This window comes from Staurois parvus, unplaced genomic scaffold, assembly GCF_062004578.1.
Source record: "Staurois parvus isolate SC_StPar_1 unplaced genomic scaffold, SC_StPar_1.0 ptg000426l, whole genome shotgun sequence".
Lineage (NCBI taxonomy): Eukaryota > Metazoa > Chordata > Amphibia > Anura > Ranidae > Staurois > Staurois parvus.
Window position 1 is genome coordinate 745,375 of NW_028318222.1, and position 13,521 is coordinate 758,895.

The 13,521-nt window shown below is 42.1% G+C and overlaps 1 protein-coding gene across 4 annotated transcripts in view; it reads left to right on the forward strand.

The window, feature by feature from the left end:
• Positions 1 to 13,521, forward strand: part of SYT16 (synaptotagmin 16) — a 141,507-nt gene that overhangs the window by 36,847 nt on the left and 91,139 nt on the right. Inside the window, exon 1 of one of the 4 annotated variants that reach the window (XM_089687480.1) lies at positions 1,302 to 1,436. The exons of the other annotated variants lie outside the window; for them this stretch is intronic. The gene's annotated coding sequence lies outside the window, so the exon portion shown is untranslated. Of the gene's footprint in view, positions 1 to 1,301; positions 1,437 to 13,521 lie in introns of those variants that run through there. 4 annotated transcript variants of the gene reach the window in all.

Genomic DNA, 13,521 nt, shown 5'->3' on the forward strand with positions numbered 1-13,521 from the left:
TTGACACTGTGGCTGCCCTTTGTTTCCCTTCCCCCCAGTGGTCATTGGAGACAGGATTGCTTATATTGGCAGTCAATATAGATATGCCCCTCTTACTTACCTTTCCAGTGGAGAGGAGCCCCCCTTACGTTGGTGAACACATGTCCTTTACATTGGTTGTCGGCAGAGAAGTGCCCCATTGGATTGGTGGTTGGTGGAAAAGTGTTTCCCATAGATTGGTGCTCAGCAGAGATTTGCCCCATTATATTGTTACTTTGCTTGGCACAGAGGCTCCCCCCTGCTCCATGTTGACAACTAGCCTGCTATGTTTCAGTACTGCATGCTCACCCCACCCCCCCTTTCCTGGTCTGCAAGGCTGCATGCTTGGATGAGAGTCTGTTTTTTTTTTTTTTTGGGGGGGGGGGCATGCTTTTTTTCTAGATTTTTGCACAGATATTTATTTATTTATTTTTTATAGGTACTTATATAGTGCTGTCAATTTATGCAGTGCTTTACATATATATTGTACATTCACATCAATCCCTAACCCTCAAGGGGTGTACAATCTAAGGTTCCTAACTCACATTCATACATACACATACTAGGGACAATTTAGTCAGGATCCAATTAAGCTACCAGCATGTCTTTGGAGTGTGGGAGGAATCTGGAGTACCTGGAGGAAACCCATACAGGCACAGGGAGAACATGCAAGCTCCAGGCAGGTGGTGCCGTGGTTGGGATTTGAACCAACAGCCCTAGTACTGCCAGGCGGAAGGGCTAATCATTTAGCCACTGTGCTGCCCAGGTTACCACTTGTTAACTATCCTTGATCCTGGCCATGTAAGTGAATGGTTGCCAAGTACATCGCAGCATCTGCCGGCATCCTTAACTAGCACTGACAGCAGGAAACTGACATATATAATAGCATATAAAAGTAATACTGCTTTTATACATGACATTTGGCTTCTGCTGAATGTGTAAGAGTTCAGGCCTGCATACCAAGCATCCTTCTATTGCTTGCACCCAGGGCTGACTGCACCCATCACTCCACCCTTGGTGTGTTGATGATTTTCTTATCTAGGAAATATATTGCAATATTGTCACATTCACAGCAAATCTTAACGTAGGTAAAAAATAGTTTCTCTAAATCACAGTCTGCAGAGATTACCGCATAAAAAAAAACTAGTTGGGTCAGTTTTTCACTGTACCTGTTGGCTGACATTCCTTTGGTCTGAACTCTCTGGAAAGTAGACAAATATTGTCACAGCTATATGGGGAGGGAAACAAAATGACATGAACACTACCACTCCCCAGTCTTTCCAGGCAAAGCATTGTAGTGTAGATAACTATGTTCTGGCTGATCAGGAAGGAAAGGAACTTAAGGGAAATGCTTGTGCACTGAAATGTGTCTTGGAGCTGCTGGCTGATCCTGTACATTCCGGTCTGCTACATGTAAGGTAAGCAATCTATGTCTGTTACCGTCACTGAGAACAAATTAACGTTTTGTGAGACATCTTTAGCAATGAGAAATACAGTATCTCACAGAAGTGAGTACACCCTTCACATTTTTGTAAGTATTTTATTCTATCTTTTCATGTGACAACACTGAAGAAATGACATTTTGCTACAATGTAAAGTAGTGAGTGTACAACGTATAACAGTGTAAATTTGCTGTCCCCTCAAAATAACTCAACACACAGCCATTAATGTCTAAACCACAAGCAACAAAAGTGAGTAAACCCCTAAGTGAAAGTGTCCAAATTGGGCCCAAAGTGTCAATATTTTGTGTGGCCGCCATTATTTTCCATCACTTGGGCATGGAGTTCACCAGACAGGTTGACAGGTTGCCACTGGAGTCCTCTTCCACTCCTCCATGATGACATCACGGAGCTGGTGGATGTTAGAGACCTTGCGCTCCTCCACCTTCCGTTTGAGGATGCCCCACAGATGCTCAATAGGGTTTTAGGTCTGCAGATGTGCTTGGCCAGTCCATCACCTTTACCCTCAGCTTCTCTGTAAGTATGGCTATTAAAGGGTCAATACATGAAAAAAGGTCAGCTTTGCGTATGTGATAACGGCTTGAGTACTGTCCAAGATGCTTTTTTTATTTGCACTAACATACAATTTTGAGGACAAGCTTTCGAGGTATGTCCCCTTCTTCAAAGTCCAAGCAGTACTAAGTACTGATAGTACTGCATAGACTTTGAAGAAGGGGACATACCCCGAAAGCTTGTCCTCAAAATTGTATGTTAGTGCAAATAAAAAAAGTATCACGGACAGTACTCAATTGTTTCTGTCGCAAATGCACTAATACGGCTACAATCACCTGATAACAGCTTGAATCAATACGCAGATTCTTGTACTTCTCAGTGGCCCAGGTGATTATCTGCACGTGTTCTCAACTTCTCCCCTGCTAGATTTTTCTTTAATATAGAATATTTTAGACGTGATTTATTAGCGCAAAGGCTGGAATTCCATCAAGAAGATCTTGTGGCTGTAGACAGGAACTCAACACATCATACCAGCAGTTTACATCCATTATTAAAGTGTCTGGTTTGAGTGAATTCACTTTCTTTTTAAAGGAAAATGGTAATATAGAAAAAATGTCATTGCTTTCTTCTGGAAATAATTTTGCTTTTCTGTCTCAACTTCAATATTTTGCGTCACTGATCTAATAAAAAAAAAAATGCAACCCGTGAAGCGACTGAGATTGATTTGCATACTTGTGCTGGATGAGTAGCTCATAAAGTATTTAGGTTGTGGATCCGCACAACAGCCAGCAAACTAGCATTTTCAGATTTAGAGATCCGCCAACTATGTAATTCTTTAATGACATATATCCTGTAAGGAGAAACTACATCTGGGCCATCTGCAGAATCAGAGCTTGTCATTGTCTTCTGTTTTTGTTACTTTTTGCGTATTCTATACTCTTTTACTAATCTGTATGCAGTTCTGCCATAGATTGCTCGGGAAAGAACCCTCACTCAGATCCTTCTCCAAACACACTCATGTAAGAAAGCTGAGGCTTAAACTGTATCTGAACCCAAAAACTACAATGTAATATTGAACAGCTTAGATGTGGTGGCACCATTAAATTTCTTTTTTAGGCCTTTTTTATCCTCATTCTCACCTGGTGATCCTGCCAGTAACACACTTTTGGTCTTACATAAGGATGAGCTTGTGTTTGTTCCAAACCGCGAAGTCAGTCATCATTCCTGGGCCATTGAGCTGCGGGCAGGGGTCCCCTCCCTGCAGCTGACGTACACAAAGGGACTATATTAGGTCAACAATGTCATCAGCATCATTGTCCCCTTTGTTTATGTCAGCTGAGAGGTGGGGAATCACACGACTACAGCTCATTTGCTCAGGTATGATAGTTGATTTTCGGGTTCTGAACTGAAATTGGTTAGGAAAGCACACGCACTCATTCCTATAGAGGAGCAATATAGCCACCCATGGACAGCAGTATTGTCAAGCTGTAGAGAAGCTAGTACAGCAATGGGCAAACTACGGCCCGTGGGCCGTATACAGCCCGGCGGACCTTTTAATCCGGCCCGCGGAGCGTGATACTGTCAGGATGGCTGTCAGGATGTGTGTAGGCGGGGCAGCGTGACGAACGTGAGGGGAGCTAGGCTCTTCTCACAGTTTGCCCTGAAGACCGGAACGGCGCGGGAACACGGCGAGAGGAACGCACGGAGCAAAGGTAAGTGAATTGAAACAGGGGGGACTTGGGGACTTAATATGGGGGATGAATTAATATGGGGAATGAATTACTATAGGGGGGATGACGTACTATAGGGGGGATGAATTACTATATGGGGGATGAATTACTATGGGGGATGAATTACTATATGGGGGATGAATTACTATGGGGGATGAATTACTATGGGGGATGAATTACTATATGGGGGAATGAATTACTATGGGGGATGAATTACTATGGGGGATGAATTACTATATGGGGGATGAATTACTATATGGGGGATTAATTACTATGGGGGATGAATTACTATATGGGGGATTAATTACTATGGGGGATGAATTACTATGGGGGATGAATTACTATATGGGGGATGAATTACTATATGGGGGATGAATTACTATGGGGGATGAATTACTATGGGGGATGAATTACTATATGGGGGATTAATTACTATGCTTACTATGGGGGAATATTACTATACTTACTATGGATGACACATACACATCATTCATCTACTCTTGGTCCGGCCCCCGGGTCCAATATATGAACCCATTGCGGCCCTCAAGTCAAAAAGTTTGCCCACCCCTGGGCTAGTATTAGAAGGAATAGTAGATTTAAACTGACTTTACATAAGTGATGAACAAATTAAAGGTTAAACTTTTACAGAAGTTACAGGTTTTTATTTTCTGTTATGGATAAAGGTTTTCACATCTAAGAAGGACTAGTAAACTGCAATATATTAAATTTTTGCTTTTGGATTTAAATACTCATCAAGAAACACGGTCAAAAGATTGTTGGTACAATACTTCTTAACATTCTTATTGTCCAAGCCCCTTTTGATCTACTAATAACAATACTGCCTGATTAGATACAAATTAAATGAAGTGTATACAGTAGGTAGTCCCTTATATGATAAGGAGAGAGGAGAGAAGAAGAAGCGCCTCTAAGTGCAGCAGACCACTTTAATATGTAATAAAAGTAGGAACACTCACATGGTAGTAGAGTAATAAAATCATGTAGGGTATTGTGGTGTAGAAACACCATGTGGAACGTCTGTCACTGGTGCCTGTATCGTCCGCGTCTCAGTGGTAGGGAGCGTGGTTCAGGAGCGAGACAGATGTGGAGTCTCTCATATGATGTACATAGTTTTGACTAATCTAGGACATAGTGCCATAGGTTGCAGCTTTTGATTAGCTTTAAACCATAGTCAACAGAACAAAATAGATCTCTACAAATGGAATTTTTAATCTACTTTACATTAAGCAATCTTTTTGCATAACTATTTTTCCATTTTAGGATGATTGAATAACTGTGCAAAATGCACAAGTGTACTTCCTGTAACCACTAGCATTATCTGGATGTATTTTATCTGTCATGTGAATTTGGTTAGAAATCTTTTCAAAGAAAAACAAAACCTGATGGGACTTTATAGGTGCACAGGGGCGGACTGACCATTTGGAAACTCGGGCACTGCCCGAGGGCCCAGGGCCAGTAGGGAGCCCCATGAGATGCCCCTGGTACCTTTTTCATAGGCTTTTTTGAGTTTGGGCAAGGACACAGGGGCCCCATGATCCCCTATTGCCCAGGGGCACCATGAGTTGTCAGTCCACCCCTGCTGGTGCATTAAACGGACAACCTTGTGTTTATATATTAGCATATTTATTGAACTACATCTTGCAATGACATTGTATAAAAACAATACTTGGCTAATCATCCCGAGAAATAACAACATATTGTTCCATGGCATAAATGTCCTCCAAAGGTCGATGCGTTTCATTTGTTAGCTTCCTCAGGACCCCAAAACTGGAGGCGAAGAGATGAAATGCCTTAGCTAGAAGATGTATATACATATAAACCATTAATTACCATTGAGAATCATTGTTCTCTCTACAGGACTCCATTTGATTGGGGATGAGGGAGAGGGGCTGTGGATGTTGGACGCTCACCCAAGACCATTTTGTTGACTTTCTGTGTGGGTGCTGCTACCTCGCATCACCGTTTTATGCTGGCATGTGAGTTTGCGGACAATGGTTTTTTAAGGTTTATGATGCCTTTGTGATACTGTATTTGTATGAATAATGGTTTATATGTATATACATCTTCTAGTCAAGGCATTTGATCTCTTCGCCTACAGTTTTGGGGTCCTGAGGAAGCTAACAAGCGAAACGCGTAAACCTTTAGAGGCCATTTATGCCATGGAACAATATGTCATTATTTTTCGGGCTGATTAGCCATGTATTGTTTCTATACAATGTCATTTCAAAAAGTATTTCAATAAATATGCTAATGCATAAGCATGAGGTTGTCCACTTAATGTACCAGTAAAGTCCCATCAGGTTTTGTTTTTCTTTGAATTGTATATCAGGGATGAGGTACGCATGCAGTCTATAACAATATATTGATTTAAATGTTTTCAGCAGAAAATATTGTGGCAGTTAGTGAACAATCTTTTATATGAAAGTTCTTTTTCAAGTTTGGGGAGCACTGTCTAATGTCTATGTCTTGCCCGCAGTACCTGTGGTACTGTACAGTGTATTGTGTCCATTGCCTGTAATGCTTTTATTCATAACTAATAAAATACACATTTTTATAAGACAACTGTACACAATGCTGCAGGCACTCTATAGACAGTCCAGAACTAGCTGGCTTTGTGGTATGAAACTAACTTCTTACTTCTAGGCCCAGAGGCCTGCTTATACCAGTATAAAGTACAATGCCATCATTTCTTTCTTGTTTTGTTTTTCACTCGTTGTAAGGACATGCTTTGTAAATACATATATATGATATACTGTCAGGGCTTTTTTTCTCACAGAATAGGTGCAGAAACTCCTCCCTTCTAAGTCAACCCTTGTAGCCACCTCCTACCCACCTACGAGCACCATCCTATTCTTCCATAGCCTACCCACCTACCATTACCACCTCTTTTAGTGAATACAGAAGCAAGTATCATTTTGTGGTGTTAAGTAATTTTTATGGAATTTGCTAATGAAACATAAAAAGCAGTAAAATAGATCTCCTGCTGGCAGAAACAAAAGCCTCCCAGCAACAAAACACCCCCCAGTAACAATAGACCCACCTGAGCAACAATAGACCCCTGCCAGCAACAATAGATCTCCCAGCAGCCAGCAACAACAGACACCTCCCTCAGCAGTAGATCCCTCCCAGCAACAACTGACTCTTCAGCAACAATAGACCCCTCCCTCATTAAGAGATTCTCCACCTCCCAAGCAACAATAGATCCCCAGCAGCCAGCATCAATAGACCCTCCAGCACACTTCAGCACCCCTTGCCATTACATACATTCAGTGCTGGAGGTGCCAGAACTGCGTTTCCTGCTGAAAAAAAGCCCTGTATACTGTATATTATTATTATTATACAGGATTTATATAGCGCCAACAGTTTGTGTAGCGATTTACAAAATGAAGGTAGACATTACAGTTACAATACAATTTGGTACAAGAGGAAACAGAGGGCCCTGCTCGTATCTAGCAATGGACTTAGTAGACACTCAAGGATACAGTTGTGTCCAAAATTATTCAACCCCCACTGAAATTGAGTGTTTTGGCCAGTTTGACATTGCTTTTGATCATTCAGTCATCTTGCTTACATTTACATTAAAGAGGCACTTGTAGGTCAGACAAATATAACATAACAGTTATAATGAAATAACCACAAATGTCTTTTCTGTGCTCACAGCATTATCAGTTTTATTCAACCCCCAAGTGACATTCAATCTTAGTACTTAGTACAGCATCCTTTTACAGTTATAACAGCTTTTAAACGTGAAGCATAGCTTGACACAAGTGTCTTGCAGCGATCTACGGGTATCTTCGCCCATTCTTCATGGGCAAAGGCCTCCAGTTCAGTCACATTCTTAGGCTTGCGCACTGCAACTGCTTTCTTTAAGTCCCACCAGAGGTTCTCAATCGGATTTAAGTCTGGTGACTGCGATGGCCACTCCAAAATGTTCCAGCCTTTCCTCTGCAACCATGCTCTAGTGGACTTGGAGGTATGCTTGGGATCATTGTCCTGTTGAAAGGTCCAACGTCTCCCAAGCCTCAGGTGTGTGACGGACTGCATCACGTTTCCATCCAATATCTCCTGGTACTGAAGAGAATTCATGGTACCTTGCACACGCTGAAGCTTCCCTGTACCTGCAGAAGCAAAACAGCCCCAAAGCATGATTGACCCTCCACCATGCTTCACAGTAGGCAAGGTGTTCTTTTCATCATAGGCCTTGTTCTTCCTCCTCCAAACATAGCGTTGATCCATGGGCCCAAACAGTTCTAATTTTGTTTCATCAGTCCACAGAACACTATCCCACAACTTTTGTGGTTTGTCCACATGGCTTTTGGCATACTGCAGTCGACTCTTCTTATTCTTTGGAGACAGCAAGGGGGTACGCCTGGGAGTTCTGGCACGGAGGCCTTCATTACGCAGTGTGCGTCTTATTGTCTGGGCTGAAACTTCTGTACCCACATCTGACAAATCTTTTCTCAGTTCCTCAGCAGTCACACGGGGACTTCTCTCCACTCTACGCTTCAGGTAGCGCACAGCAGTCGAAGTCAGCATCTTCTTTCTGCCACGACCAGGTAGCGTTTCAACAGTGCCCTTTGCCTTGAATTTGCGAATGATGCTTCCTAAGGTGTCTCTTGGTATGTTTAACATCTTTGCAATCTTCTTATAGCCATTGCCCTTCCTGTGAAGAGAAATCACCTCTTCTCTTGTCTTCCTGGACCATTCTCTTGCCTTCACCATGTTTGTAACCACACCAGTAAATGTCTAGAAGGAGCTGAGTATCACAGTCATTTTAAAGCTGCCTAATTGGTGCTTATTATGCTTGATTGCTGCTCGGTGACATCCACAGGTGTTTTCAATACCTGATGGAAAGCACCTGTATGAACCTCTGTTCTTCAGAGTGGTAGTCTTTAAGGGGTTGAATAATTGTGGCAATGAAGAAACCACATAAGAACCATTTACTACTGTATTACATAAACAATTGATGTCATTTTAGTTGCATTTGGGTAGTTACAACGTCCTTGTAGGATTTGATTCTGAATACAATTCCAAATGTACACTATAGTCCCTAAACCCCTTTACAGCATTGGGGGTTGAATAATTTTGGACACAACTGTAGGTCTTGAGAAATAAGCAGATGTTGGTGTAATAAATCTACTATTTGATTAGTTGTGTTCTCCTGAGAGTGCCAACTATATCCATTACTATAATGTTATACCTGTGTGAACACCAAGACAATGTTTTGGATTGAGTGCTGGTACCATCATCTTGAGTGCTGGTACTAAAATTCACCATATAATAATGTGGAAAGGATTTGGTGTTACCCAGGGTTCTCAAGCTATCAGGCTGAAGGGCTGCAGAATGTGTGTTGCAGTTTTCTCCAGTACTAGTAAATCCTGGTATGGGTTGTGGATCCTGGAAGCTTTGTAGATTATTGGGTGGGATGAAGCTTCTAAACATGGGTCCATGATTTTCCAGCAGCTAGCAGCTGCTGATTGTGCAGGTATGCACAAGCCCTATGAGATTAGATGTTATTGGCATTCAGGGCTCCATTTGGAAGACAAAAAGTCAGGTTGTGGGGCAGTGCAGCAAGGAGCTGCAGAGGAGCAAGTGGAGTAATCCTCTGTGTTGAAGCGTCCAACAATAAAATTAGCATTCCTCTTGCCTCTTCTTCTATATCAATCTCCTGGGGCAGGCCGGGACTTTAATTTAATTGTTAGAGGTCACGACACAGAGGATTACTCCACTCAATGAGGTCTCTGCACTCTGGCCTTCTCCTCTTGACCATGTGCTCTCTGCCCAGCCTTCTGCAGTCCCATCCACATCTTGTCATGCCACTCCATGAACCACTAGCTTCATGCTTTCCCATCGGCAGAAGTAGCTGAAAGAGCCAGAGCGACAACCAGCAATGTCACCAGAGAGGTCAGCTGTTGTGTGTGTACATTTTGTGTATGTCCATAGGTGGTACTTCTGTGCCATGCAAAAAGGGGTTATGGTAAAATAGGGTGTGCTCTACACTGAGCTGTATATATTTCTGCCCCTGCAATATATATATTAGAAACAACTGACCCCTGTATTATGTACTCTGCATACTCCTGATATTGCTCTGTATATATTACATACACCTCACCTTTATACTCTGTGCATTACATGCTGCTGACCCCTATATATTATATACTTGTGAAACCTGTGCCCTGTACCTTACAAATTTCTCAGCACTGAACCCTGTATGTAGGCTGAAGTTTTAAGCCCCTCCCTCTCTTTGTGCAATTTTGCTGCACCCACTGTGCAGTGGGTGCTGTGCGGTAGGCAGTATGGGGCCCCATTAATTCTAATGGTAGCCCTGTAGGGGAAGGTGTGATGCTGGATAAGACTTCATTGTTTCTGTAACCCACATGTGAGTTGGCATCACTGGCCACTTCTGTGGCACAGGTACTTTTGACGGGGACCCTGCACATCCCTGAATATTGGTTATGAAAGGATAAATTCCATCTTTTAGTGTGATGAAGACCTTTCTTTTCTTATATCTGTGGAACGGCACTGTCCGTACTGGTCTACCAGCACCCAGGGGGTGAGGTGAGGTCTGATCACCGTAGGCTGTGTCTCTTTTACATCCATAAGCAAGACACATGCAGTGTAGTTGATAGCTGACATATACTTGCTGCAGGCAACTTTGACAGTGTGAAAACCTGCAGTGGTACATTTGTGAAGCAGACAGACAGGTTTACACAACAATTCACCATCCCAGAAGGACACCTTAGTCTGAAAGTTACTTTCACAAACTGAACACCTAACTCCAGGCAAACGTTTGTTTTGTTGGATAAAGTGAAATGGTGAGAATCTCTGTGAGCTTTTTATTGCTTTCTGTTTCCCCATTGGTTCAGCATAGGAAGTCATGGAAAATTTCTCTAATAGAGACACAGTCAACAGCAAACCCACACATATTTAGTAGAGCAGGGAAGGGTGGAAATGTCTGACAATGGTTTTATGACTGTTGGTGCTTTCTTGTCCAGGTGACCAGGGCTGCTACCCTCGTTTCTTCACAGGGATAGGAAATTAGGTAAAATCTTTCCAATTGGGATCATACACAAAAATACGAACCTAATACCAATGTGAACCTTTCCTCATGCTACCCAAAACTAAAAATATTGACTGCAGTTAGGCTGGCCATACATTATACAATTTTCTTGAGAATTTTGCTTTAGATTTATCAAAAACCATATAATACGAGGTCAAACCTAAACAACACTTTCAGTTGTATCCAATTAGGCAGTCCCTTGCACTACATAGTTGAAGGTAAATCTAAAGGAAATTGGACAGCCATTGGACAGAAAATTATATAGTGTATGGCCAGTCTTAGACTTTAAGGCCTTCTTTACCCATTAGCACTGCACTGCAGTACTGCACATGTGTTATTGTGTGTGTCAGGTGTTAATGTGTATTGTGTTTAATATTAAATGGACTGCCAATGCATCACAATGCAGTAAAAACAGACCTGAAGCAAACTTTCATTGCAATGCACTGTACTGTACTGTATGTGCATCATTGCAGAACAGCTCCATCAGCTCCTAAAATATTTGAACATTGGGGTTTATATGGAATTAATGGCACTTAATGCACCCCACAGAGTGGTGTACCTTTCATATGTTGCTTGGATGCTCATAGTGAATACACTATTTTAAAGGGAACCAAATAGGATACACAAATCTTTGCTGTACAATAGGGGCTCCTTGCACTGTATTTAAGAAGAAATTAGTGCTCTTGATGTTGTTGACACTGAGTGCAAAAATCTGTCAAGCTCTTGGTTATGTTCTCTACTTAACCCATATTAACAACTGATCTGTCATGTTACTCTAAGCCAATGGTCTCCAAACTGTGGTCCTTTGCTTGCCTTTATCCAGGCTTTGGGGCACCATGCCATTAAATTACACCAACAATGGGGCACTATTCTTCCCACAGACACCAACAATGTGGCACCATTCCTCCCACTGATACCAACGATAGGGCACAATTCCTTCCACTAAAACCAATGATGGGGCACTGTTTACTCTTACTGATACCAGGGCTTTTTCAAATCCCTCTGGCCACAGTATGGGCCCCCTAAAGCCGTAAGGAGGGTAAACTGGCCCTTTGTCTGGAGACCCCTACTTTAAGCTCATTGCCCCTACCTCAGGGCACCAGGGCCCAGGAACACAGCTCTGCATGCTGCTTTCCATGTTGACCACTTTCCTCTCCTTTATCTCTAACATCTAGAACAGAACTCCCACCCTTAGGCCCAGCATCCTCCTTACATGTCTCTTGGCTAGTAGCTGTTGAAGAAAATGTTTAAGAAAGACCCTATTCCCTACCTGAAAATGCATGACTTCATGTTTTGCGTTTAGCCCACATACCCAAAATCAGACATGAATAAATGTCTTTTTGCTTCTTCATACTTATGAATGAATTTTACCATATGTTGAGTGGGCTAATTTATACATATTCCATAAAAGTCTTGTTGATTATCAGTGCTTTCAGTAAGTACATTGTATATAATCAAAAGACTTTGAGAATCAGATGTAATGGCTAAATTACAGCAGCTGGTGTTTAATTGCAGTGGTTGCGTCTCTGAATACTAAACCTCAGTTGTGCCGTATGTTGTGTGCTCTATTTCATGCAGAAGATATTAGAGAGAGCTATTAAAGGATTAAATAAATTATGGGGAAAGTTGGTGCATTCGGGAACAGTATAATGTGTTGAATTCGATAACATTGTACAGCACAGTTTAGAGCTCTTAACAAATTAGGACAACTGGGTAAAAATCAATGAATTGTATGGGTTGAGCAGATACTAATTTCTGGATTGTTTCTCTTAATTAAATATTTTTTTTCTTAAAAAAATAATAATAAATAAACACATTAATTTGCATAATTTATTTTTCACAAAAGTAGAGTTTGTACTACAAACTCCTGGGCTAGATTTACTAATACTGGAGCATTCAAAATCTGGTGCAGCTGCGCATGGCAGCCAATCATCTTCTAACTTCAATTAAGCTTTGGCAAAAAAAAAAACAAAATGGAAGCTGGTTTCTCTGCAGAGTTGTGCCAGATTTGGAACCCTCCAGTTTTAGCAAATAAACCCCACAGTGTCTGCCAAAGTTATTTTCCTTCTGTACTCCTGTCACCCATTTTCATCTGACAGTGGGCTGAAGCTTGCTGTTGACTGACTTCACTCAGCTGGTCCAGGCTAGGGAAAGATTCCAATTTCAAAGTCGGGATTCATCCTAGAGACTGGAGCTGCACCTGGCTCAGCCGCTCAGCGAGGTGCTGAGAGCCTGAGCCAGCCGCTCCCACCCCTCCACAGCCCAGTGCTCCAGTGAGTGCTGGTGGGGGGCAGAGCAGAGAGCTGGTGACTGACAGTCCTGCTCTCTGCTCAGAGCATCTGTGAGAAGTCAGAGATTAGTGGTCATGTGATCACCGAATTCTCACACTTTGAGATGGCGGGGGACAGAGGCAGCATTGGACCAATGCTGCATCCACCTAGGTAAGTATAAATGGGAGAAAAAAAGTCCACACTTCTCTTTTAAAGCTTGCTCAGGACATCCCAATGAATAGCCACTCATATTTGTGTTGAAGACATGCTTAGTCAGACTGTGGTAGTGATGACATGCAAAGATGGTATAGACTTATGTAGCCAATACTAATAACCGTAATGGGGAAGGGGGGGGGTAGGGTCATATTTCTTTCCACGGGGGCTCTCGTGCATTCCATTGCAGGATTTACTTCAAATATATACACATTCCTGGAATGATGGCTCCAACTTTGTCTTCTCCACATATCCCAGAT